At 41.1% G+C, this 24,102-nt stretch overlaps 1 protein-coding gene and 1 long non-coding RNA gene across 7 annotated transcripts in view; one reads left to right on the top strand and one right to left on the bottom strand.

Moving 5' to 3' along the window:
* The window catches only part of LOC130362057 (uncharacterized), a 48,064-nt gene extending 27,599 nt beyond the window's left edge, over nt 1-20,465 (top strand). Inside the window, exon 3 of the long non-coding RNA XR_008891259.1 lies at nt 16,261-20,465. This is a non-coding gene — a long non-coding RNA (uncharacterized LOC130362057). The remainder of the gene's footprint in view (nt 1-16,260) is intronic.
* Nucleotides 20,466-20,890: 425 nt separating this feature from the next.
* TTK (TTK protein kinase) overlaps nt 20,891-24,102 on the bottom strand; it is a 105,948-nt gene continuing 102,736 nt past the window's right edge. For 4 of the 6 annotated variants that reach the window (XM_056565946.1, XM_056565950.1, XM_056565952.1 and 1 more), the window contains exon 23: nt 20,891-23,479. The gene's annotated coding sequence lies outside the window, so the exon portion shown is untranslated. The remainder of the gene's footprint in view (nt 23,480-24,102) is intronic. The other 2 variants (XM_056565949.1, XM_056565947.1) reach the window with 1 other exon arrangement.

Below are 24,102 nucleotides of genomic sequence, written 5' to 3'. Positions count from 1 at the left end.
GATGCAACCGTACACAACATTTGGAATACGGTTTACAATGCATTCTCTATGCATACGGTTTCGGATACGGTCGTATACTTTTTTTGCGGAAAACCGTATACAGTTACCGTATTTGAAAAACGTAGTGTGAACCCAGCCTACCTATGTTTCATAGTGGTCTCGAAATTCTTCTGTGATTTTTTTGCCCCAAGGTTTATTTTTAACAGAATACAAAAGTAGTGTTGTCTCAGGTTTTCCCAGGTTGCAGTGCGGCCCAAGACATTACATCACTAGTCAGGTGATCAGAAGGAGCCTGTCTTTGCTTCAGTGGGTAGAGCGACCCCCTCGGTGGAAGGAAGATAATTCTGTTTTTGGAATAGCTGGAGGCACCCTGGTCATTGGAAAACACAGGTGTGTTTTAAGGTGTGGGGTGGCTGATGTGTGGGAGGGAGAAAAGTGACCTCACACTTACAAACAAGGAATCATGGAATTTGCAGTTTAAGTGAACAAACTCTGACAAGAAATGGCCAGTTTACAAAAAGATAGCCTCAGCTTTATGACAAGCATGGATCCTTTCTAAGCATGTCCTTTACTGTCTGGAAGGTTCATACTAAAATCACCTTATGGTGGATAACCCCTTTATTTACCCTGTCACTACCCTGAAAACCTGTTTAAAAAAAACAAACAAAAAAAACACTTTTTGGGTGTTCAATTGGAGGCCCTGTTCATGTCTCCAGGAGGGGCTACTGAGTATTTTGAGATAGGAGGTACCTGTAAATGGTGGAGACAATGTGGGTCAGTTAAGCTAAGAGTAAAAAAAGGGACCTGTGGCTAACCCCACATAGTTAATTTTTACTGTCAATAAATGGCTTAGGGTGCCTTAATCAGGTGGTGGGGGTCATATACACTGACTGTATAATCCCGCCCATCACCCCCATTAAAATTGTGTTCACCCCCACGTGACTGATTCCCTAAATCAGACAAACTGTAATCCCACTTATCTCGGGAATAGGACATTTAAAGAAACTGTCAAAAGTTGTATGATCAGGGCATCCTGTGCTACTTAATGATACGGTCATCTTTTTTGGGGGGGGGGGGACGACGAGGTTGTCCAACGGTCCTCTTTAAGGCTTTTTAGTATTTAGATTAATCACAGTATTTTGAAAGACTTGTTTTCATTTTTTAACATTACACTGGCAACAATCCTTCCTGAATGGTACATGAAAGCTTATTTTCCTACAGCACTATTCAGGTGTTTAATTTCCAATATCACTAACATATATTGCTCAATGTTATGTTTTAGTATTCTACTTTTTAAGAGATCCTTATAAAATATATGTTTATTCTTGCCCTTGTGCATTTAATATCAAACAAGATGCTTTTATATGGACTCCTATCCCACCATAAAAATTGTAATTGTCATCACTAGCTGCCTTGTGCAACAGACCTCACCAAACACACCAATACGACTATTGAAAGTTGGTAGCTGACCTCACACTTCCCTAAAACAAGCAGTTTATGAGTTGGAAGGTGGCCTTGTACTTGACAAAGTAGAACAAGTTTTATCACTATTTACTACATGGTGCCAGCCTGACACATAGTCACAGGAACAACAAGAAGATAATACTGTCTATCCCGAGTGCCTTATCACTAAAGGGATATGTAGCAGCTGTCACAGTATACCCTAAAGATAACTTATCAAATCTTATGCAGCAAATAAAAAAAGATAATAATAATGAATCATGTGTATTTGTTAGTATTACTATATACTGGCACATAAGCACAGCCACTGAAAGCAAGTATGTAATAATAAATTGTATAAAATGCTTCACATTAAAGTTATTTGACACACATTATTGGGAATAGCATTAGTAGCAATATACATAAAAAGAGAAAAATCCAATGGCATTTCAGGTTGACATGAGGTGATGTCAGCAAGCTGTATTCATCATATGACGGTCATAAAATTCAGGGAAAGTACTGTATTTTAACCTCTTGGGGAAGCAGGGCATATGCATATGCCCTGCATCCCAGATCCTTAACCCCTTAAGGACTGAGCCCTTTTTTTGCAAAAAATTCTGACCAGTATAAATTTATGCACTAATAACTCTGAGATGCTTTTACCAATTATTCTGATTCCGAGATAGTTTTTCCGTGACATATTCTACTTTAACACAGTGGTAAATGTTTTGTCGTTACTTGCATCCTTTCTTGGTGAAAAATCCCCAAATTTCATAAAAATTTGGGAATTTAGCATTTTTCGAACTTTGAAACTCTCTGCTTGTAAGGAAAATGGATATTCCAAATAAATGATATATTGATATATATACAATATGTCTACTTTATATTTTCATCATAAAGTTGACATGTTTTTACTTTTGGAAGACATCAGAGGGCTTCAAAGTTCAGCAGCAATTTTCCAATTTTTCACAACATTTTCAAAATCAGAATTTTTCAGGGACCAGTTCAGTTTTTAAGTGGATTTCAGGGGTTTCAGTGGATATTAGAAATACCCCACAAATTACCCCATTATAAAAACTGCACCCCTCAAAATGACATTCAGAAAGTGTGTTAATCCTTTAGGTGTTTCATAGGAATAGCAGCAAAATGAAGGAGAAAATTCAAAATCTTTATTTTTTTCACTCTCATGTTCTTGTAGACCCAGTTTTGAAATTTTACAAGGGGTAAAAGGAGGAAAAGGCCCTTAAAATGTTTAACCCAATTTTTCTCGAGTAAGGAAATACCTCATAGGTGGATGTCAAGTGCTCTGTGGGTGCACTAGAGGGCTCAGAAGGGAAGGAGCGACAATGGGATTTTGGAGAGTAAGTTTTTCTGAAATGGTTTTTGGGGGGCATGTCACATTTAGGAAGCCCCTATGGTGCCAGAACAGCATAAAAAAAAAAAAAAAACAACAACATGGCTTACTATTTTGGAAACTATATCCCTCAAGGAACGTAACAAGGGGTCCAGTGAGCCTTAACACCCCACAGGTGTTTGACGACTTTTCGTTAAAATCTGATGTGTAAATGAAATTTTTTTTTCACTAAAATGCTGGTTTTCCCCCAAATTTTACATTTTTGCAAGGGGTTATAGGAGAAAATGCCACCCAAAATTTGTAACCCCATCGAACTACATTGCTCAGAAGAGAAGGAGCGACATTGGGCGTTTGGTGAGAGAATTTGGTTGGAATAGAAGTCGGGGGCCATGTGCGTTTACAATGCCCCTCGTGGTGCCTGAACAGTGGACCCCCCCCCATATGTGACCCCATTTTGGAAACTACACCCCTCACAGAATTTAATAAGGGGTGCAGTGAAAATATACACCCCACTGGCATTTGACAGATCTTTGGAACAGTGGGCTGTGCAAATGAAAAATAAAATTTTTCATTTTCACGGACCACTGTTCCAAAAATCTGTCAGACACCTGTGGGGTGTAAATGCAAACTGTACCCCTTATTACATTACATGAGGGGTGTAGTTTCCAAAATTAGGTCACATGTGGGGGGGGGGGGTCAACTGTTCTGGCACTATGGATGCTTTGTAAGCACACATGGCCTTCAATTTCGGACACATTCTCTCTCCAAAATCCTAATGGTGCTCCTTCTCTTCTGAGCATTGAAGTGCACCCGCAGAGCACTTTACATCCACATATGGGGTATGTTCTATACATTTTGGGGGGCTTTTTTCCTATTCTCCCTTGTGAAAATGAAAAATGTAGGGTAACACCAGCATTTTTTTTTTCATTTTCACATCCAACTTTAACGAAAATTTGTCAAACACCTGTGGAGTGTTAAGGCTCACTATTAGAGATGAGCGAACTTACAGTAAATTAGATTCGTCATGAACTTCTCGGCTCGGCGTTTGATGACTTTGGTCTGCATATATTAGTTCAGCTTTCAGGTGCTCCGGTGGGCTGGAAAAGGTGGATACAGCCCACCGGAGCACCTGAAAGCTGAACTAATTTATGCAGGATAAGCCATCAACTGTTGAGCCGAGAAGTTCCTGACGAATCAAATTTACTGTAAGTTCGCTCATCTTTACTCACTATACCCCTTTGTTACATTCCGTGAGGTGTGTAGTTTCCAAAATGTGGTCACATCTGGGTATATATTGTTTTGGGTTTATGTCAGAACCGCTGTAAAATCAGCCACCCCTGTGCAAATCACCAATTTAGACCACAAATGTACATAGTGCGCTCTCACTCCTGAGCCTTGTTGTGCACCCGCAGAACATTTTACGCCCAGATATGGGGTATTTCCGTATTCAGGAGAAATTGCATTACAAATTTTGGGGGTCTTTTTTTTCCTTTTTTACCGCTTGTGAAAGTATGGGGCAACACCAGCATGTTAGTGTAAAAATTAATTTTTTTTACAGTAACATGCTGGTGTAGACCCCAACTTTACCTTTTCATAAGGGGTAAAAGGAAAAAGCCAAAATTTGTAACACAATTTCTCCCGAGTACGGAGATACCTATATGTGGCCCTAAACTGTTTCCTTGAAATACGATAGGGCTCCGAAGTGAGAGAGCGCCATGCGCATTTGAGACCTAAATTGGGGATTTAAATCCGCCACAAAAATACCCTACGGCAGGGTTTCCCAAACAGGGTGTCTCCAGCTGTTGCAAAACTCCCAGCATGCCTGGACAGTCAGTGGCTGTCTGGCAATACTGGGAGTTGTTGTTTTTCAACAGCTGGAGGCTCTGTTCTGGAAACACTGCCGTACAAGACTTTTTTTTATTTATTGGGGGGGGGGGGGGGGGGTGTAGTGGTATGTGTATATGTAGTGTTTTACTTTTCATTTTGTGTAGGTGTAGTGTAGTGTTTTTAGGATACAATCACACACTGAGTTTACAGTGAGTTTGAGCTGGGAGTTTGAACTGTGGCGGAAAATTTGTTGCATCTCAAACTTGCAGCAGAAAACTTGCTTTAAACCCACCCGTGTGAATGTACCCCGGGCGATATGCCGGGATGGCTACTGATAGATATCAGCAGTCATCCCGTTCCGATCACAGTGTCTGGAGACGTGGTGATCCAGGAAAGCTGCGCTGTGCGCTAAATACTTCTTAGCAGCGCCGTACATTTACGGCGCTTGTCCTTGAGGGGTTAAGGACTCAGGGTGTACCTGTACACCCTTAGTATTTCCGGTCCCCGCCGCTCACTGGGCGGGGACCGGACCGGGATGTCTGCTGAAATCATTCTGATATGGCACCGAACATCCTTTAGCAGCACTTGTGCCACCTCACGATCGTCCTGATTCATCGGCTGTTACCGACCGACGAAATCAGGATGCCTGCTGTGGGGGGTGTCCCTAACAGCACCCGCTCCGCCACTGTTCCGGAGGGAGAGAGCGGGTGCCGGTAGTGTGTACCTGAGGCTGGGGCCCCCGATCCCTGGCAGGATTGGGGCCCCAGCAGCAGAGGCGGCGACGGCAGGCGGATCTTCACTGCGCAGCAGCAGGATGTAAGGCTGGCCTTCTGCTTTTGCTAAGCAACAACTCCCTGCATGACCGTTATTTACGAAAGATAAATCAAATCTTTCCTCCCTCCCAGACGAAGGGTTATACCTGAAACGCGTCCACGCTATGATCTTGTTGCTGTTTTAATGGCTGTTCCACATGTCCTGTGGTTTTTAATGGGATCCGAATAAAGAATTCATCTTTACCACTGGCATATCTGCATTTTTCAGTACTCTGGAAACACGTTGTCTGTTGTGTTTGTATAAATGTTTTAAGTTATTGAATCCATTCCTGGAACAATTCATTTTTGGACCTTGCAGTTAGCGCCAATACAAAAGGCATCCCCTTTTCCTGCATCAACATTGCCTTCATATACTCCATCTGCCCTACCCCCTTCAATAATATGCTAATGAATGCCGCAGGTAAGTACTTTGCTCTCTGTGGATCCTGGCTGTTTTTTTTTTCAACTGGGCTCCTGCTGCTTGATCGCGTGAGGCACAGTAACAGTGCTTGGGCTGAACTATATTGGTCATGGCCCTCCTTATCCGGTTTGTCATGCCTGATGAAGCCCTCTAAGTGCTGTGAAACGCGTTGCATTTGAATAAAAAAAATCTTTTACTCATCGGACGTGTCTGATCTTGGCCAGCGCCGATACCCCCCACCGCCCCTTGGAAGTCCTCACCTTTATAAATGTGGGCGTGTTTATCCTAAGTGAGCATGTGTCTACTATCCATAAATGTACAAACATGGTTTATTAAAAGTATATATCTCCTCCTAGTGGGTTGGCTCAATATATTTAATTTTTTTTAAACTTGTGGGTGTATACATTATGTCAAGGCTACATTGTTATCTGATTGGAAACTACTAACTTTACAAAAATGGTATTTATCTGAAGTCTCGACAAGGCTACGTGACCATTCTCCTACTACATATATACTGAAATAGTATATAGTGTGTCATGTTGTCTATAGACATGATATCCTTTGACGACTGGTGAGCACGTTATTTCAGCACACGGTTACCATAACTTTGATACATATATACATAATATTGAAAAATGCTTTTCATCAGTCTCCCAGTAGAGATAGATATTTTAAACGTACATCTTATCTTTACATTTATGGCAGAGTATGACATAATCCTGATGTGTCATGCCTGGAGTCATGCTTATTCCATAAAGAACTTTACCACTATTTTAATATTATATATATATATATATATATATATATATATATATATATATTATAAATATATATATACACACAAAAGAATCCCAAATGACATCTACTTTCTATCATTTTTTTACTCATTACTTAAATGTCTTGTGTAGGTCCTATATTACAATCCTATGGGAACTCCATAGCAACATTGTATACCAAATAAAAAAAAGAGTTCAAAAACCATTTACTATAAAATATAATGAGGTTTATTTATATCAATGAAAAATACATATGGACTAAAAAAAAGTATCCGAGATAACACTCCGGGACTGCAACGGAGGCATAAATATAATACAGTAATTTTTTAACTACACATGATGGCCATATGGGTTGTCAGCTAGTTAAAATATATACCTGGTCCTGGAAAGCAATTCCTATATACAAATGAAAATGCCATGCAGAGTCGCAAGGTACAGAGGATGCACTGAAGACACGTCCAAAACTTCTAGTGCATCCACATTCTAGCTGCCATAAGGATGTTAATATAAAGTGCAGTTGTGCTTACCCATTTTTCCTCAAGCCTCCGTACCCCAACGCCATTTCGTTGTCCCACTTTCTCAAGGGGCCGCCCATTACCTCTATATATACGGCCGAGGCCAGAAATTGTTAGCATCACGTGATGCGTTCCACCTCGGCGCAGCGGCAACATCCGCCACTCACCGCCCCACTTCCGGCAATCCGAACGCGACGCGCACGCTCATAGCGTGCGTATCACGTGATCGGACCCCGGGTAGGGCGGGGTGGTCAAAGAAGCGCCGCCGCACCTGCGCACTGAAACGCAGCACGGATTCCCATACAATTTCCTTAATACTAGTGAGAATTTCTATTTGCATTCTATAGGACCTATTCCTAACCCTGTTCCTATCTCTGCATGGCAATTTACATACACTTTTATTTCATATATTCAAAACATCATATCCCTTCCTCTGTTTTGTTGTAATAATACCCTGGTGCTAAAAAAAAACTATTAATGTGCAAATTTGATACATATACCTCACCTCTATATAATATAATATAAAAAAAAAAAAATATATATATATATATATATATATATATATATATATATATATGTGATAAAAATATTAAAAATATATATTATAAAGTGTTAATTCATATTACTCCATCTAATTGATATATTACTAACCAATATACTTGTGATAATATTGTCACATGATAAATTCCCCAAAGTGACTATGTGAAGAAAACTTTCAGTATGCATGATCATATATCAATATAATACCACGTCAACAAATTATATGCTATTGTGCCCAAAAAAAAGGTCACTCAATAAATTTTCACTACATATACCACTCCAAAAGTGCAATAATAAATAATGAATAATAAAAAATAAAATAAAAAAAAGGGGGAGGAAAGGGTTAATAAAGTAACATTCCGGGTCTCTGTCTTTTTTTCTTAAAGTTTTTCCGTTTTTTTCCTTTCACCACTATCAGGACTTGAAATGTCAGCCGGATATATTCATTACAAGATAATCACCAGTTAAAATTACTAAAAAATGAAGGAACCAGACATAAAATTAAAAACATGATGGACAAAAGGTTCACAGAAAGGATGAAAAGGATAACTGCTCATTTAAGCCCTTTGGTGTCATCGTGCCTAGTTGCACTATCCAGCGACATTCTTTTTGCGCCAGCACTTTTTTATAGTTTCCTCTTATGCCCAAATTTACTTTTTCTATGCCTCTTACTTTCAAGCTCGAGGGGTCACAATTATGTGCCACCTTAAAATGTTTAGGCAAGGTCTTTAATGACGTAAATTCTTGGCTATTCTTTGCCGCCAGGATATCTCGTACATGCTCCCGTGTACGAATTTTCAGCTGTCTTGATGTTAAACCTATGTAGATTTTGGAACATCCACAGGTAGCATAATATATAACATTTTGGGAGCTGCACGAGATATACTGGCAGATGAAGTACTCTCTTTTACCATCTGCTGAAACAAAAGTTTTTGACCTTAAAACGTTGGCGCATGCCACGCAGTCCCCGCAAGGGTAACATCCCAAGCGTGGACTACTCTCTCCAAAGGGTTGTGGCACTTGTGCCACATAGTGACTCCTCATCAACTGGTCTTTCAGGTTTTTGCCCCTCCTAGCCGTGAACGACACGCTCTCAGGAATGAATATTAAATAAAATTTAATATGTAGCCTTGAAAAAAAAAAATGAAGCAGGTGTGATAATAGTTGCAACCAATGGAAGAAATACAAGATCTGGATGTTACCATTTCCACTGGCAATGGGGTATGTCCCTCCCTATTGATACTGTTCAATGAGCACTGCCAGTGTGAGACTGTGAAAAGGAAAACCCTGCTGACATGGATAAGTAAAGTCAAGTAGTCAAATTTATAAACAGAAAAAAAGAAAATAAATAGAAATCCACAAGGAATTACAGAGGTACAATAATTCCAACATTGTTCTGTCATGGTGAATACATGTATTTAATAAAACAGACATTTCAGGAGGGCTTGACAAGATATTAAAAAAAATTGATAGTGTTTTTTGTTTAGAAAATACACAACTTCTAACATTTTATCATCTATAAACCAATATGAAAACTGTTTTAGATAGACACATCAGAATTTATGTGCATTTGAGTTAGCATCTAAAATAAGGCTGTTTAAAGGGATACTCCGTTGCTAGATATCTTATCCTCTATCCAAAGCATAAGGGATAAGATGTTTGATCGTCAGGGTTCGGCCACTAGGACCCCACCGTGATCTCCCCCCCATGCCCCCTTGAGACAGCAGTCCTGCCCCCTCCCATAGACATGAGTGGAGCAGGCGTGTCATGTCGTCACAACCACAGCCTCTCAAACCCAGCATTCTGAACATAATATGTTCAAAAAGCAGGGTGTCTGCACAGAGATCGCGGGGTATCCCAGTGGCTGGACCTAGGTGATCAGACATCTGGTCCCCTATCCTTTTGATCGGGAATAAGATGTCTAGCAACAGAGTACTCCTTTAAGCAGATCACCAGGGTTAAACAAGTCCAGACTTATATCACTTAAAAACCCTAGTCATTTGAGTTCAGTAAAAATGTGTGGTAGTAGCAGCATTACAGATGCTAAAATGGCCCAACATTATGGAAGTCTGAAACCAGCCTTTGGGGGAAAACTACCACTGCAGTTTTTGAGTCAAAGTCAGATGTGGAACCAGTAGGAAGGAGAAGTGCTTTATATGTCCCATTCCTTTTGAATACACTTCTGGCTTTGGCTCAAAAACTGCAGTGAAAGTAAGAAAAAAAAAAACCCAAAAAAACTACTAAGTGGAAATGCCTAAGGCTAGGTTCATACTGCATAAAACTGGGCACATATTTTATTTAAGGGACCCAATTGCCGTGGTTAAAATCTGTAAAACGCACCACTAAAATAAAATGGCCCCAAATTCCTATTGTAAACCTGACCTGCTTTTGTCAGGTTGTACACAAAATGTGGTTCAGCGTGCCACATTTTGGCACATTGCACCACAAAATCTGTTGCACCAGAATTTGTGGTGCTATGCACCGAAATAAACTTACAAACTTGAAGAAGGCGCATGGTCAACCATAAAGGGTGTGTCCTCACAAGGTGGAAACGCCTAAGGCTAGGTTCATACTGCGTAAAACTGGGCACATATTTTATTTAAGGGACCCAATTGTCGTGGTTGAAATCTGTAAAACGCACCACTAAAACAAAATGTGGATAAACAATATTACAATATGGACAGACAATTTTACAATGTGTGCACCCAGCCTTAAAAGTGAACACTAAATAGATAGATATTAAACAATGTGCTGGTTACAATGGCTATAACCATAGGGAGCTTAGGTGCTAACCTCATAGTGCTGTACATTACACTTGATTAATAACAGTAAACAGTAAGCTCTCATGCTCCCTCTTGTGGTGGCTGCAGGTAGTCATTTTTATCTCAAAAGTGGTCTACTGCCTTTTTGCAAAAGTGACCTGGGAGAATGGAAGAGGAGCACAAAGTAAAAAGAAATAAAATCACCACTCGCTTGCTTCTAGTCCATTGCCAATGCTCAGGGGTGCCTGGAGGAAGTTCCCTAATTATGTCACATGCAAAACCAGTGATTGGCTGCAGCATCCCATGCTTAGTGTATCGAAACATTAGTGCTTTCAATCTAGGCCTAGGCAGATTTGGAGTACTGTTTCACAAAAATTGAGCTTCACCTGCCACAGAGATATCAATAAAGTAATAAACACCAAATTCGGCACCTAAAATTCATTATAGTGTAATTAAGACAACCTCTATAAGACAACTTTTCATTGGTATGTTTTTTGTAATTCCTGCTACCTTTTGATCATTTTTATTTTGGACCAAAATTAGAGAATCTTGCACAGCAAGCATAACACTGACATTCATTACAGGGGGATCCCTCTCTCCCTGTCAGTCCTAAAGATGCCGTAATCAGTACTGATCACTGCATCTATGGGGTTAATGCTGCTGAGACGGGTCCCGCTGCCGATCTCCATGCAGCAGAGACAATGGCCCCAAATTACTATTGTAAACCTGACCTGCTTTTGTCAGGTTGTGCACAAAATGTGGTTCAGTGTGTCACATTGCACCACAAAATCTGTTGCGCCAGAATTTGTGGTGCTATGCACCGAAATAAATCTACAAACCCGAAGAAGGCGCATGGTCAACCATAAAGGGCGTGTCCTCACAATCTGACCTATTAACTATTGCATTCTCACAAAATGCAGTGAATATTTGACTGGAAATTCCAAGCGGAAAAAAACAAAAACCAAAGCACCTCCAAACCTCACTGAACACACAAGGCTGGAGCTGGGTAGCGCCCTCTGTGTATGCTCAAAAGAAAATATTATTTTCTCAGATTTTGCGCAGCGTGACATATGCTGTGTAAGTACTGCGTGGGACAGCACCCTAAAGACGTTCTGTGCACCTTAATGTAACCCCAAAGCTTAAAGAGGTTTTACCAGAAACATAAAATAAATAAGCCTAAAATGTTTAAATTCAGCGCCTGAACCCTTAAAGGGGTACTCCGGTGCTTAAACATCTTATCCCCTATCCAAATGATAGGGGATAAGATGCCTGATCGCGGGAGTCCCGCAGCTGGGGACCCCAGGGATCATGCACGCGGCACCCCGTTTGTAATCAGTCCCCGTGTTCACTCCGGGTCTGATTACAGTCAACCGCAGGGCCGGCGGCATGTGACGTCACGCTCCGCCCCTCAATGCAAGCCTACGGGAGGGGGCGTAATAGCTATCATGCCCCCTCCCGTAGGCTTGCATTGAAGGGCGGAGCGTGACGTCACACTGGCGTGTTATCAGGCTCCGAACCCTGAGGAGAGCCGCCTCCAAATGTCAGTGCAGTGCTGCTCTTCAGTAATAGAAGGATCTAGTCTGAAAGTAAGTTACAATATATTGCTCATGTTAGGAGGAAGGGCGGAAGTAAGCCCAGGCAGGCTTCAGAGGACATTGCGCCTGCCGGACCACGCCCCCTTCCTCACACACACGGCCAGTAGCATGAGCAGCAGGAATACCAGAAGAAAAGGTATTTAGGATTAGTTGATGATAGGTACTCTTTAAACTCCTCTTGATCACTCCCCAGTCACACATCAGAGAGGAGAAGATAGCCAAATGGCTATCCCATAGATATGGAGGGGGTGGGGCTCCGTACAGACGATCGCAGGGGCCACAGCGCTCAGACCCCCCCCTAGGGATACTTTTTTGTACTTATCGGCATGGGACTTGTACTTTAAAGGGGTACTCCGCCCCTAGACATCTTACCTCCTATCCAAAGGATAGGGGATAAGATGTCTGATCGCGGGGGTCCCTCCGCTGGGGACCCCAAGGATCTCGCCTGCAGCACCCCAGCCATCCGGTGCATAGAGAGAACTTCGCTCCGTGCCAGATGACTCGCGATGTGGGGTGGAGGCTCGTGATGTTACGGCTATGCCCCCTCAATTTCCCCTTTGCTTATGAAAAAAGAATTATTATGCCAGCTAAATATATGGGGTGAACACCTATGAACCAGAGCATAACTTTACTTCATTTTTTTTTACAGCATTACCATCATATTATTATCACCCAGACACTTGGCAAGCAATCTTATTTTTTCAACCTAGAGTAACCTCAGATAGTAATTGTTATGACACTATAATTTTTTATTTCTATGCTGCTATCTGATGAGTAACAAGCTTCTGAGGTTATTTCATCCTGAATGAGCCTTAAAGGGGTACTCGTGGCAAACTTTTTTTTTTTTTCAACTGGTGCCAGATGTAATTTACAAATATGTTTAACTTTCTATAAAAAAAAAAATCAAACCTTCCAGTACTTATCAACTGATGTATACTACAGAGGAAGTTGTATAAGTTATTTTTTGTCTGACCACAGTTCTCTCTGCTGACACCTCTTTCCATGTCAGGAACTGTCCAGAGCAGGATAGGTTTTCTATGGGAATTTGCTCCTACTCTGGACAGTTTCTGACACTGACAGACTGAAAAGAACTATACAACTTCCTCTGTAGTATACAGCAGCTGATAAGTACTAGAAGGATTAAGATTGTTTAATAGAAGTAATTTACAAATCTGTTTAACTTTCTGGCGCCAGTTGCTTTAAAAAATAAATAAAAAATTGTTTTCCACCAGAGTACCCCTTTAACCCCTTAACGACGCAAGACGTATATTTACATCCTGCGCCGGCTCCCACAATATGAAGCGAGGTCGCACTGCGACCCCGCATCACATTGCGTCGGTAACGGCCGGGACCCGCGGCTAATACCACACATCGCCGATCGCTGACCGCCGCTTCTAAAGTGAAAGTGAAACTATCCTGGCTAGTCAGTTGGGCTGTTCGGGACCGCCGCGGTGAAATTGCGGCGTCCCAAACAGCTTACAGGACACCGGGAGGGCCTTTACCTGCCTCCTCGGTGTTTTTATTAAAAAAAATAAACATACCGTATATACTCGAGTATAAGCCGACCCGAGTATAAGCCGAGACCCCTAATTTCAACCCAAAATCCCAGGAAAAGTTATTGACTCGAGTATAAGCCTAGGGTGGGAAATACCTCATCCCCCCCTGTCATCATCCAGACCCGTCATAACATCCTCATCATCATCCCCTTGTCATCATCCCACACATCCCCCCTTCATCATCCCCTTATCATCCCACACATCCCCCCTTCATCATCCCCTTGTCATCATCCCACACATCCCCCCTTCATCATCCCCTTATCATCCCGCACATCCCCCCTTCATCATCCCCTTATCATCCCACACATCCCCCCTTCATCATCCCCTTGTAATCATCCCACACCCCCCCTTCATCATCCCCACCCCCCTTCATCATCCCCACACCCCCCCCCCCTTCATCATCCTCTTCTCATCATTCGCCCTCAGTGGTCTTCAACCTGCGGACCTCCAGAGGTTTCAAAACTACAACTCCCAGCAAGCCCGGGCAGCCATCGGCTGTCCGGGCTTGCTGGGAGTTGTAGTTTTGAAACCTCCGGAGGACCGCAGGTTGAAGACCACTGCGGCCTTCAACATCATCCAGCCCCCTCTCACCCCCTTTAGTTCTGAGTACTCACCTCCGCTCGGCGCTGGTCCGGTGCTGCAGGGCTGTCCGGTGAGGAGGTGGTCCGGTGAGGAGGTGGTCCGGGCTGCTATCTTCACCGGGGGGCGCCTCTTCTCCGCGCTTCCGGCCCGGAATAGAGGCGTTGCCTTGACAATGACGCAGAAGTACGTTGGCAATGAACGCACCTCTGCGTCGTTGTCACGGCAACGTGACTATTCTGAGGCCGGGCCCAAAGCGCTTAGAAGAGGCGCCCCCGGTGAAGATAGCAGCCCGGAACCACTATGCCACCGGACCACCTCCTCTCCGGACAGCCCTGCAGGACCGGACCAGCGCCGAGCGGAGGTGAGTACTCAGAACTAAAGGGGGCTGGATGATGTTGAAGGCCGCAGTGGTCTTCAACCTGCGGACCTCCGGAGGTTTCAAAACTACAACTCCCAGCAAGCCCGGACAGCCGATGGCTGCCCGGGCTTGCTGGGAGTTGTAGTTTTGAAACCTCTGGAGGTCCGCAGGTTGAAGACCACTGCGGGTGGGGGAGTTCACTCGAGTATAAGCCGAGGGGGGTGTTTTCAGCACGAAAAATCGTGCTGAAAAACTCGGCTTATACTCGAGTATATACGGTATGTGGTATCGCCGCGTGCGTAAATGTACGAACTATAAAAATATATCATTAATTAAACCGCACGGTCAATGGCGTACGCGCAAAAAAATTCCAAAGTCCAAAAAAGCGTATTTTTGGTCACTTTTTATACCATTAAAAATGAATAAAAAGTTATCAAAAAGTCCGATCAAAACAAAAATCATACCGATAAAAACTTCAGATCACGGTGCAAAAAATTAGTCCTCATACCACCCTGTACGTGGAAAAATAAAAAAGTTATAGGGGTCAGAAGATGACATTTGTAAACGTAGAAATTTTCCTGCATGTAGTTATGATTTTTTCCAGAAGTACGACAAAATCAAACCTATATAAGTAGGGTATTTTTTTTTATCAAATCAGTTTTTATTATTTTATAACATAGATAACAGACTATACATAACAAAGGAATAAGGTTCAGTTCAGCTGTGTCAAACATACAGTTTGGGACTCTATTATAATTGATCTAGACCAAGAAAAACATGAGTCAAGAGAGTCCATTGATGAATCTCATCCAATCAACTATAACGTAATAACTAAAAGAGCAAGTCACGTAGTTTTTCCTCACAGAAAGAACCGTGTAACCCCACCTGGCGAGCATATAAATTAGCAAACGTCATTTTAAGATGTGCAAAACATATACCCGCCCTCAAGATAGGGTCGTCTGGGCAAAACACAAGAGTGGTAACAGGGAGAGGTAGGTGGAATAGTGGGAGGGGAAGTAGGGTATCATTTTAACCGTATGGACCTACAGAATAATGATAAGGTGTCATTGTTACCGAAATATGCACTGTGTAGAAACGGAAGCCCCCAAAAGTTACAAAATGGTGTTTTTTCTTCGATTTTGTCGCACAATGATTTTTTTTCCCGTTTCTACGTGAATTTTTGGGTAAAATGACTAATGTCACTGCAAAGTAGAATTGCTGACGCAAAAAATAAGCCATAATATGGATTTTTAGGTGGAAAATTGAAAGGGTTATGATTTTTAAAAGGTAAGGAGGAAAAAACGAAAGTGCAAAAACTGGAAAAACCCTGAGTCCTTAAGGGGTTAATGCTTAAAAGAGAAATGTCCCTCACTACACTATTGTATTGATTGTAGAAACAAATATCCTTATTGTGCATTTTAGTAACAGCTTTTAGGCAAAATCGATGGGATTACAGAGTTTTCCACTAGATATTAAAGGTTCAAGTGCCTCGGCCGGAACCTTGCAGGGGGTGGCACAAGGTGATTTATACAACTTGCTGAAGTTCCAACTAAGTATCAGAATGGGAAAGGGGATTTAAGTGACTTTAAGTGTGTCATGGTTGTTGGTGCCAGTTGGACTGGTCTGATTATTTTAAAAACTGCTGATCTACTGGGATTTTAACACTCAACCATCTTTGAAATTATTGCCCACAAAACTGCTGCTTACTTTTCTCTTTTTTAGACAAACGAAAATAGGAAGACAGAAAGAAAAACAATGAGTCAAATTACCACTTGTTACAACCAAGGTATGCAGAATATCGTCCCTGAATGCAAAACATGCCAAACCTTAAAGCACATGGGCTACGGCCTCAGAAGACCACTCCGGGTGCCACTCCTATCAGCTAAGAACAGGAAACTGAGGCTACAAATTCACACAGGCTCATCAAAACTGGCCAATGGAAGACTGGATGAAGGTTTCCTAGTCTGACGAGTCTTGATTCAAGCTGCAATATAAAGAACGTGAAAGCACAGATCCCTCCTCTGCCTTGCATCAATGGTTCAGGCTGTTGGCGATAGTGTAATGGTGTGGGGACATTTTCTTCGTACACTTAGGAATCATTAGTAACAATTGAGCATTATTTAAATGTGACAGCCTACCAGAGTATTATCTTGTATGCATAATAGGCATTAAGAGGTTAATGGGGTGTGTGAAGGTTTACTGCCTGGGGCAGCCTGAGCTGTAAATATGGCCCTGGAGAGGGATGGAAGTGCAGGCTCAGCACACAGATTGGCATAGCTGGCAGTTCTGCCCACAAGAAACTTCACGAAAACCAGTAAGAAGAGAACCACAATGGTCGATAGAAGCAGCTGGAAATCTGGCCGGGTAAATATCATTTTTTACTACTGTCACTGGAGCATGAGTCACTTATCTCTCTGCCTAGAAAACTTCTTTAAAGTGTACTGGTCACCGGTCTGACAGACATGTTAAACATTTTTATTGTGACCGTGCCCATTGGTGTTCTCCCTTGGTCTTCATCCATAGTCTTGTTATATTCAGTGTGAAGCTTATGGTATAAGTTGAAACCCTTGCTCCACATGTCTCCAGCTCAGCCTGAAATTCTTTGCATGGTGAATATGGTTCTTTTGCCATATTTCGAAGCAAAGTTCATATGGGCTTTGTCATCAATTTACTCTTTTTACCACATCCTGGAAAGTTCTTTACTTTTCCTTGACTAGAAAACCTTTTGGTTACTTTTCAAACTGTGGAATGGCGGGATGCAAAGTCTTTGGAAATAGTCTTGTACACTTTAGACTGCTTTTACTGGCTAACATTTCTGGTCGACTCCGATAGCATTCTTGGCTTTGGACCAAGGAACAGGGGGGGGGGGAAGTCATGTGAGCACACACAAGATGAGGGCATTTAAGTCTAATTGCTTCCACTTTTGTATATTTTTGTATAAGTTTTTATTTTGTTATTTTTGTGTCTTATGCTTTTATGTATTGAATATGAAATTGAGATATTCTCATGATAGATGTATATTACATGGTGTACTAAAAGGAAATCAGCAGTGTATTAAACTTATCCCCTGTCCACAGGAAAGGGGATAAGTGTCTGATCGTGGGGGTCTGCGTTTTCCTGCACAGGGCCCTGGCTCCGCTGCGGCTCTCCTTTGCAGGAGGCATGCCGGCCGAAGTATGATGCCGTAGCCAACACGCCTCCTCCATATATCTCTATGGGAGAGGTGGGACAGCAGCGTTTGTGCCTCCCCGCCTCTCCCATAGAGCTGTATGGAGGAGGCATGTCCGTCGAGCTCAGTGAGCTTGACGCTAAGCGCATTAGCTGGCGCAAAACACAGCAATGCCGGGGCCCTGTTTGGGAGATAAGTGTCTGATCGTGGGGGGGTTAGTGCTCGGACCCCCCCCCCCCCCAGGATCAGACACTTCTTCCCCCTGCGGATAGGGGTTAAGTGTATTTTCCTGCAGTTGTCCTTTAATATTCAGGGGTGTTAATATTGGCCACAACTGTATATTCTGCAGTAGGCCAGACTGATATGAGAAAGGGTCCCTACCCACTATACCAGTCCAAATGTAGACCTAAGGCATTAGAATGTTCCGATATCTACACCCCAACCCTGCTTAAAAAAAAAAAAAAGGTAGCTAGAAGTGTTGCTATGCTATCGCTGTGGCTACCTTTCTACAGCCTAATCCTACTTATAAAAGATGGCATCTCTAATTTATTTAGATGTTGACATGACATGTCCAATGATACAAGGCTATTGGGCAGAGGTGAGCAGATTCCTAAATGACATTATGGAAGTCCAGATCTCTGTTACCCACAAGCTGTGTCTGCTGTGACTAAGATATCTCCCACAATAGTCCTGAGCTCAACGCCAATTACTACATGTAAAAACAAAAAATATGGGCATTTACAATATAACGGCCCTGGTCATTTTTATGCTACATGGTCCCTATTGATCCAATACAGTAGGGAATACTCATAAAATTCCATCGCATGCTTGTGGATGACTTTTTAAACCACAGATTATCAATGATATCATTCCAAGTTACAATTACAGAAGAGATTTTAACAAAGATAGCATTAAGTGCAGTCATATTGGGTTCCACAATTTAATTTTGGACATCTGTCCATCGGTTATGTCTGGCATTGCTACTCTGGGTCATTTGAATGAAAATGAGCTGTAATAAAACAACATATGGACAAGTGTTATTTTTTTGTTGTTTAACCACCAACTTTTTTCTGCTCCATACCTATTCAAGTATAGAAGTCCATACCTATTCAAGTATAGAGTATAGTAAGTTAAAATGTTACTCAGTCATTTATTCATAAGGTTACTGACACAGAATAACCTCAGTTAATCCTGCAATAAACTTTAATGGCCAAATACTGCTATCTGATTGCTGTGATAAACAGTTATCACATACATTTTGTCCCAATACAAAAATGAGGCTGAAGTATGAAAAACTTCTGAAATATCTGTATAAAATCCATCTCAATTTCCCTAAATCAATCTATCCTCCTATACCCTAACAGGGAGAGATCTATCAATCAAGGCTAGATGAAGAGAGGAAGCGGCAGGGGACTGGCCTAATGACACCTGGTTTAGGCTGTATGAACATGATGACAGATTCCTTTTAAATTCAATTACCTCAATCACCTGTTTACACAGAGAAATGTGCAGCCGAAAGAGGCAATCAGTTGGCGAAAGCTTGTTCGTTAGCCGATAGTCGGACCATGTAAGAGGCCAAGCGATCAGGAAAACGCATTCCTAGGAATGAATACTCATTCACTCAAAAATCGTTCAATGTAAAAGGACCTTTAGGGCGGACTTCGGGTTCCCACCCACCTAAAAATGCTATCAGTCATTGCGCAATTCGCCCTCCTTAATGCCTCCTCCAGGTTTTACTTGAGGTCCCAAACTCTGATCATATCCCTATAGATTCTGTCATATGGATCTTACCTAGTAAGATTAACTCTTTATTTGGGACTTACATAATAATTTAGCCTCTCAAATCACATGTCCCAACTGCATTTTGGGTAACCTCAACTTACCACTGACTACAACTACCCTCTCTTTTGCTGGTGGCAGGCCCAAGCCTCATCATTTATTATATGTCTTAATGTTTCATTCGCCTTTCTTCTGCAGGCCTTTTATACTGTTCCCGATTCTAAATATATATTTTGCTACCTTCAAATTTAGCACTGACCCTACCCTTCCTATGAAATGGATGGAGACTTCCAAAAGTCTACTTTGTATAAATGACTTCCAGTTTTCTGGCATACAAATAATGCAGACTATGGGCAAAGCTCACTTTGCAGATAAATGATGATTTCATCCCCTTTATAGTGCCACTCATGTAACTGTTTCAAAAATGTGGTCAAGGCTGATCAGAGCAGCATAGCTTCCCACAGCCACCACATTTACCTATAGATCTTACTTCAACATCATTTTTTTCAGATTTTCCATTTTACTATATATTTTATAGTAACCATGAAATCTTGCAGTTTTATTTCTGGCCACTAAGACTAAAACTAAGGAGAGACTTCCTCTTCTGCACAGACCATTTCCCTGTAATACTTAATTTTTGTTACACACAGGACTACAGTAAAAGATGACAGAGAAAACACCATTCACAATAGCTGGAGCTCAGCATTCCTTCTCTGTAAATGACCCCTGAAAAGGTCACAGAGAATGCTCAGCTATGTATACAGTCCATTTGAAATGGCCCTGCTATAAAAAATCTCTAAAAGCTGTTAAAAAGAAAAGATTGCATATCCCATAACGTACAATAAAAATTAAAATTACAATCAGAAAATAGAAACAGAAGAAAACACCACCATATTTCAGTATCTGGTTCAAATTAGTTTAAAAAAAATCCCTTTAAAAAGGGGTATTCCGGTGGAATTTTTTTTATGAACTGGTGCCAGAAAGTTTTACAGATTTGTCAATTACTTCTATAAAAAAATATGAATCCTTTTAGTACTTTATAGCAGCTGTGTTCTACAGAGGGAATTCTTTACTTTTTGAATTTCTTTTTTGTGTTGTCCACAGTGCTCTCTGCTGACACCTCTGTCCGTGTCAGGAACTGTCCAGAGTAGCATAGGTTTGCTATGGGGATTTTCTCCTGCTCTGGACAGTTTCTGATACGGGCATCAGGTGTCAGCAGAGAGTACTGTGGTCAGACAGAAAAGAAATTCAATTAGAAAATAACTTCCTCTGGAGCAAACGGCTGCTTAAGAGTACTGAAAAGATTACGTTTTTTTTAATAGAAGTAATTTACAAATCTGTTAAAATTTTCTGCCACCAGTTCATTACAAAAAAAAAGTTTTCCACCGGAGTACCCCTTTAACTTCCCCCCAACTCCCTCACTGCAGCTCTGATTCTTATTAGTTCGGTCCTCCGCTGCTCATCTCTTCAATCTTCTATATAGTGTTCGCACGATCATGGTAATGATGGCTACATCTGTATGTACAATATTTTCTTTTTCTACAGCACCAGAATAACCCTTTAAAGACCAGCATTTTACATGGGTTTTCCAGGATTAGAAAACATAGCCAGTATTTTCAGAAACAGCTCAGGTGTGGTAATAGCTCAGTTCCATTGAAGTAAATCAAGCAGAGTTGTAATACCACACACAACCTGGAGGACAGATATGGTCCTGTTTTTAAAGAAAGCAGCCATGTTTCTCTTCTCCTGGAATGGTCCCAAGTTCCATTTTAACACTGGGCAAATCTTATTTGTAGCTACAGTATCTTGTAAAAGTGATTGCTGCTAAAGTAGAATCTACAGGTTATTAAATGGAAGGTGTCACATTTTCCTTTGCAACTTCTTGTGTTACTAGTCAAGTTAGATTTTGTGTGTCTATAATAAGACTCTGACCACATTGTATTAGTAATCAATACAAAAATCCAGGCAACTCCAAGGTGTGTGCTTACTTTTTCACACATCTGTACGATATGTCTTCTAGGAGTACGCTGCGGAACTTCTTTCTGGCTCAACATGTGCTGCCAGAAAAAAAAAGCATGTAAAAGAATTTTGTTGTCCACAAAAATAACTTTTTAGATTGTTTTTATTAAACTGGTTTACCAACAAGGCAAAGTTGGTAAAATCTGGTATATACCACATAAAATCTAAGTAAAGAACAAATGTGCTGTTTTCAAAGTGTCACTGTAACTTCTGACAAGCATACATCCCCAAACATTCTCCTGATCAGTGGGGGTCCCAGCACAAAGACCCTGATTGGTTAAAACTTTCGACATGTCTCTAGGCACTGTCATTTAAACAAACTTTGCATTGATGTATACTACAAGCAAATATAAGAAAATGTTGTAATATATCCTATTAGACAATAATGCTTCTTTCCCGTTTTCAAACTTTTTCCAGGCCCTCCATACTGAAGCAGTTCTACACTGCAGCTGTGCAACATGTGCTGTCCTGAAGATAACTTAAAAAAAAAAAAAAAACACCTATTCCTGTGTAAACAAAAAGTGTCTTTTTAAGTGGTTTAACCCCTTCATGACCCAGAAGTTTTCCATTTTTGCACTTTCGTTTTTTCCTCCTGACCTTTAAAAAAATTATAACTCTTTCAATTTTGCACCTAAAAATCCATATGATGGCTTATTTTTTGCGCCACCAATTCCACTCTGTAATGACGTCAGTCATTTTACCCAAAAATCTACAGAGAAACGGAAAAAAAAAAACCATTGTGCGACAAAATTGAAGAAAAAACACAATTTTGTAACTTTTGGGGCTTCTGTTTCTACACAGTACATTTTTCGGTAAAAATGACACACTTTATTCTGTAGGTCCATATGATTAAAATGATACCCTGCTTATACAGGTTTGATTTTGTTGTACTTCTGAAAACTTTCCTCAGACTATATCCAAATAAAGATTTTTTTTCACAAAGGAAACAGAAATTAACAATTATGTGTTTTAATGTTTCATTGTTAATGTCAAGCTGATTTGGAAATGTTCTCATATTAAGAATATGTACATCTTACAGACAAAAAATCTCATAAATGAACACACACAGGGGTAAGTTAGAAATGGAAAATAATATACAAAAGTGCATTACAATGTATACAAGGTGTCAGAGAAATGAATAGCTGGATTTATGAAGTCTGTGTTCACATACACAAAGTGGACAATAAAACCAAACAATTCTGGTATGACATATTTACACTGTGGCAGAAGAGAACCTTTGATTCTAGGGAATGACAGCATAGACGTAGCTGAAATAAAAAGTATTCACAGCAGAGGAGTAGTCAACTATGGAATGAATGGCAGATACTGTAGCATTTTGGGAAAAAAAGGTTAAATGTTCACCTAATGACAAATTTCTTTGAGGCTTCTAATACTGAAGTGAATAGCTAAACTCAATGGACACAGTGTAACTATACAACAAATGAACACTCTGGCTTAAAGGGGTAGTCTGACCTCTGGAACTTCCCATGATCCTGACTAAATGGTGCGATGGGTCGGCATGTACTGCATTAATAGTCTATGGGAGTGCTGAAGATACCAGAGTACAGGGATCTGGTATCTCCAGGGGTCTCACAGACAATGACCCCCCTGCGATCAGACACACATCCCCTATGCAGAGGTTGGACTATGCCTTCAACACTTTACAGATGAACTGCTTACTGGTTCTTGCTATTTGCATATATAATCTATATAATCTCTTATCTACCTTCAGGCTTAGTGTTAATCTAGAACTGGCTATTTTAGCATATTCTGATTTGACACCATCCGAAGCATGAGGAGAAAAGTTATTCTATATCATTGTTCTACCATAGATGTTCATTGGGACTATAATAATGGTTTGAGAGCTTTATTTAAAAGTAGGATCAATGAGGTCCGACGTATAACGGTGAGGAGGATCTTCAGGAAGATATACCTTAAAAGCCACGTCCAGCACTTTTTATTTATCCATTGCATCTAGAACACAAATAAATAAGAAAATTAGTAAAGAATCTTTGTTATTCCCTACCAGTTTTGTGTTCCTATGTAGGCCTATGTGGCCCCACAGAAACACACCACAAAAACTTTTAGTGTAGTCTGATACTACAGTCATCTGGCTCCTCTACAACCTAACCCATAGACAATAGAACAGTGGTTCTTAACCTTGTTGGAGGTACTGAACCCCACCAGTTTCATATGCGCATTCACAGAACCCCTCTTAGTTGGAAAATAATATAGGATTATTTCAAACTCAAAACATAGGAGGTTTAGATTTAAGTATCTATTTATACATAGGTGCACACAATGAGCAAAACCATTAAGAACAAAATCATGAAAACATGATTTTCACACAAAAACATAATGAATATTTACTGCAAATCAGTGTGACTTCTGCTGTTCTTTCAGAGACCAGTTCAGTAATGCGCTGCTTTACCTTGGCAAGTACCACTCATGTCATTTTCGCAACAATGGTAGTGTTCCCCCACATTAGACAGGCAGTGTTCCCCCCACATTAGGCAGGCAGTGTTCCCCCCACATTAGGCAGGCAGTGTTCCCCCCACATTAGGCAGGCAGTGTTCCCCCCACATTAGGCAGGCAGT

The sequence above is a fragment of the Hyla sarda genome, chromosome 3, assembly GCF_029499605.1.
Source record: "Hyla sarda isolate aHylSar1 chromosome 3, aHylSar1.hap1, whole genome shotgun sequence".
In the NCBI taxonomy this organism is placed as follows: domain Eukaryota; kingdom Metazoa; phylum Chordata; class Amphibia; order Anura; family Hylidae; genus Hyla; species Hyla sarda.
The sequence above is the reverse complement of the archived record's forward strand: the minus strand, read 5'-3'. Positions and strand labels throughout refer to the sequence as shown.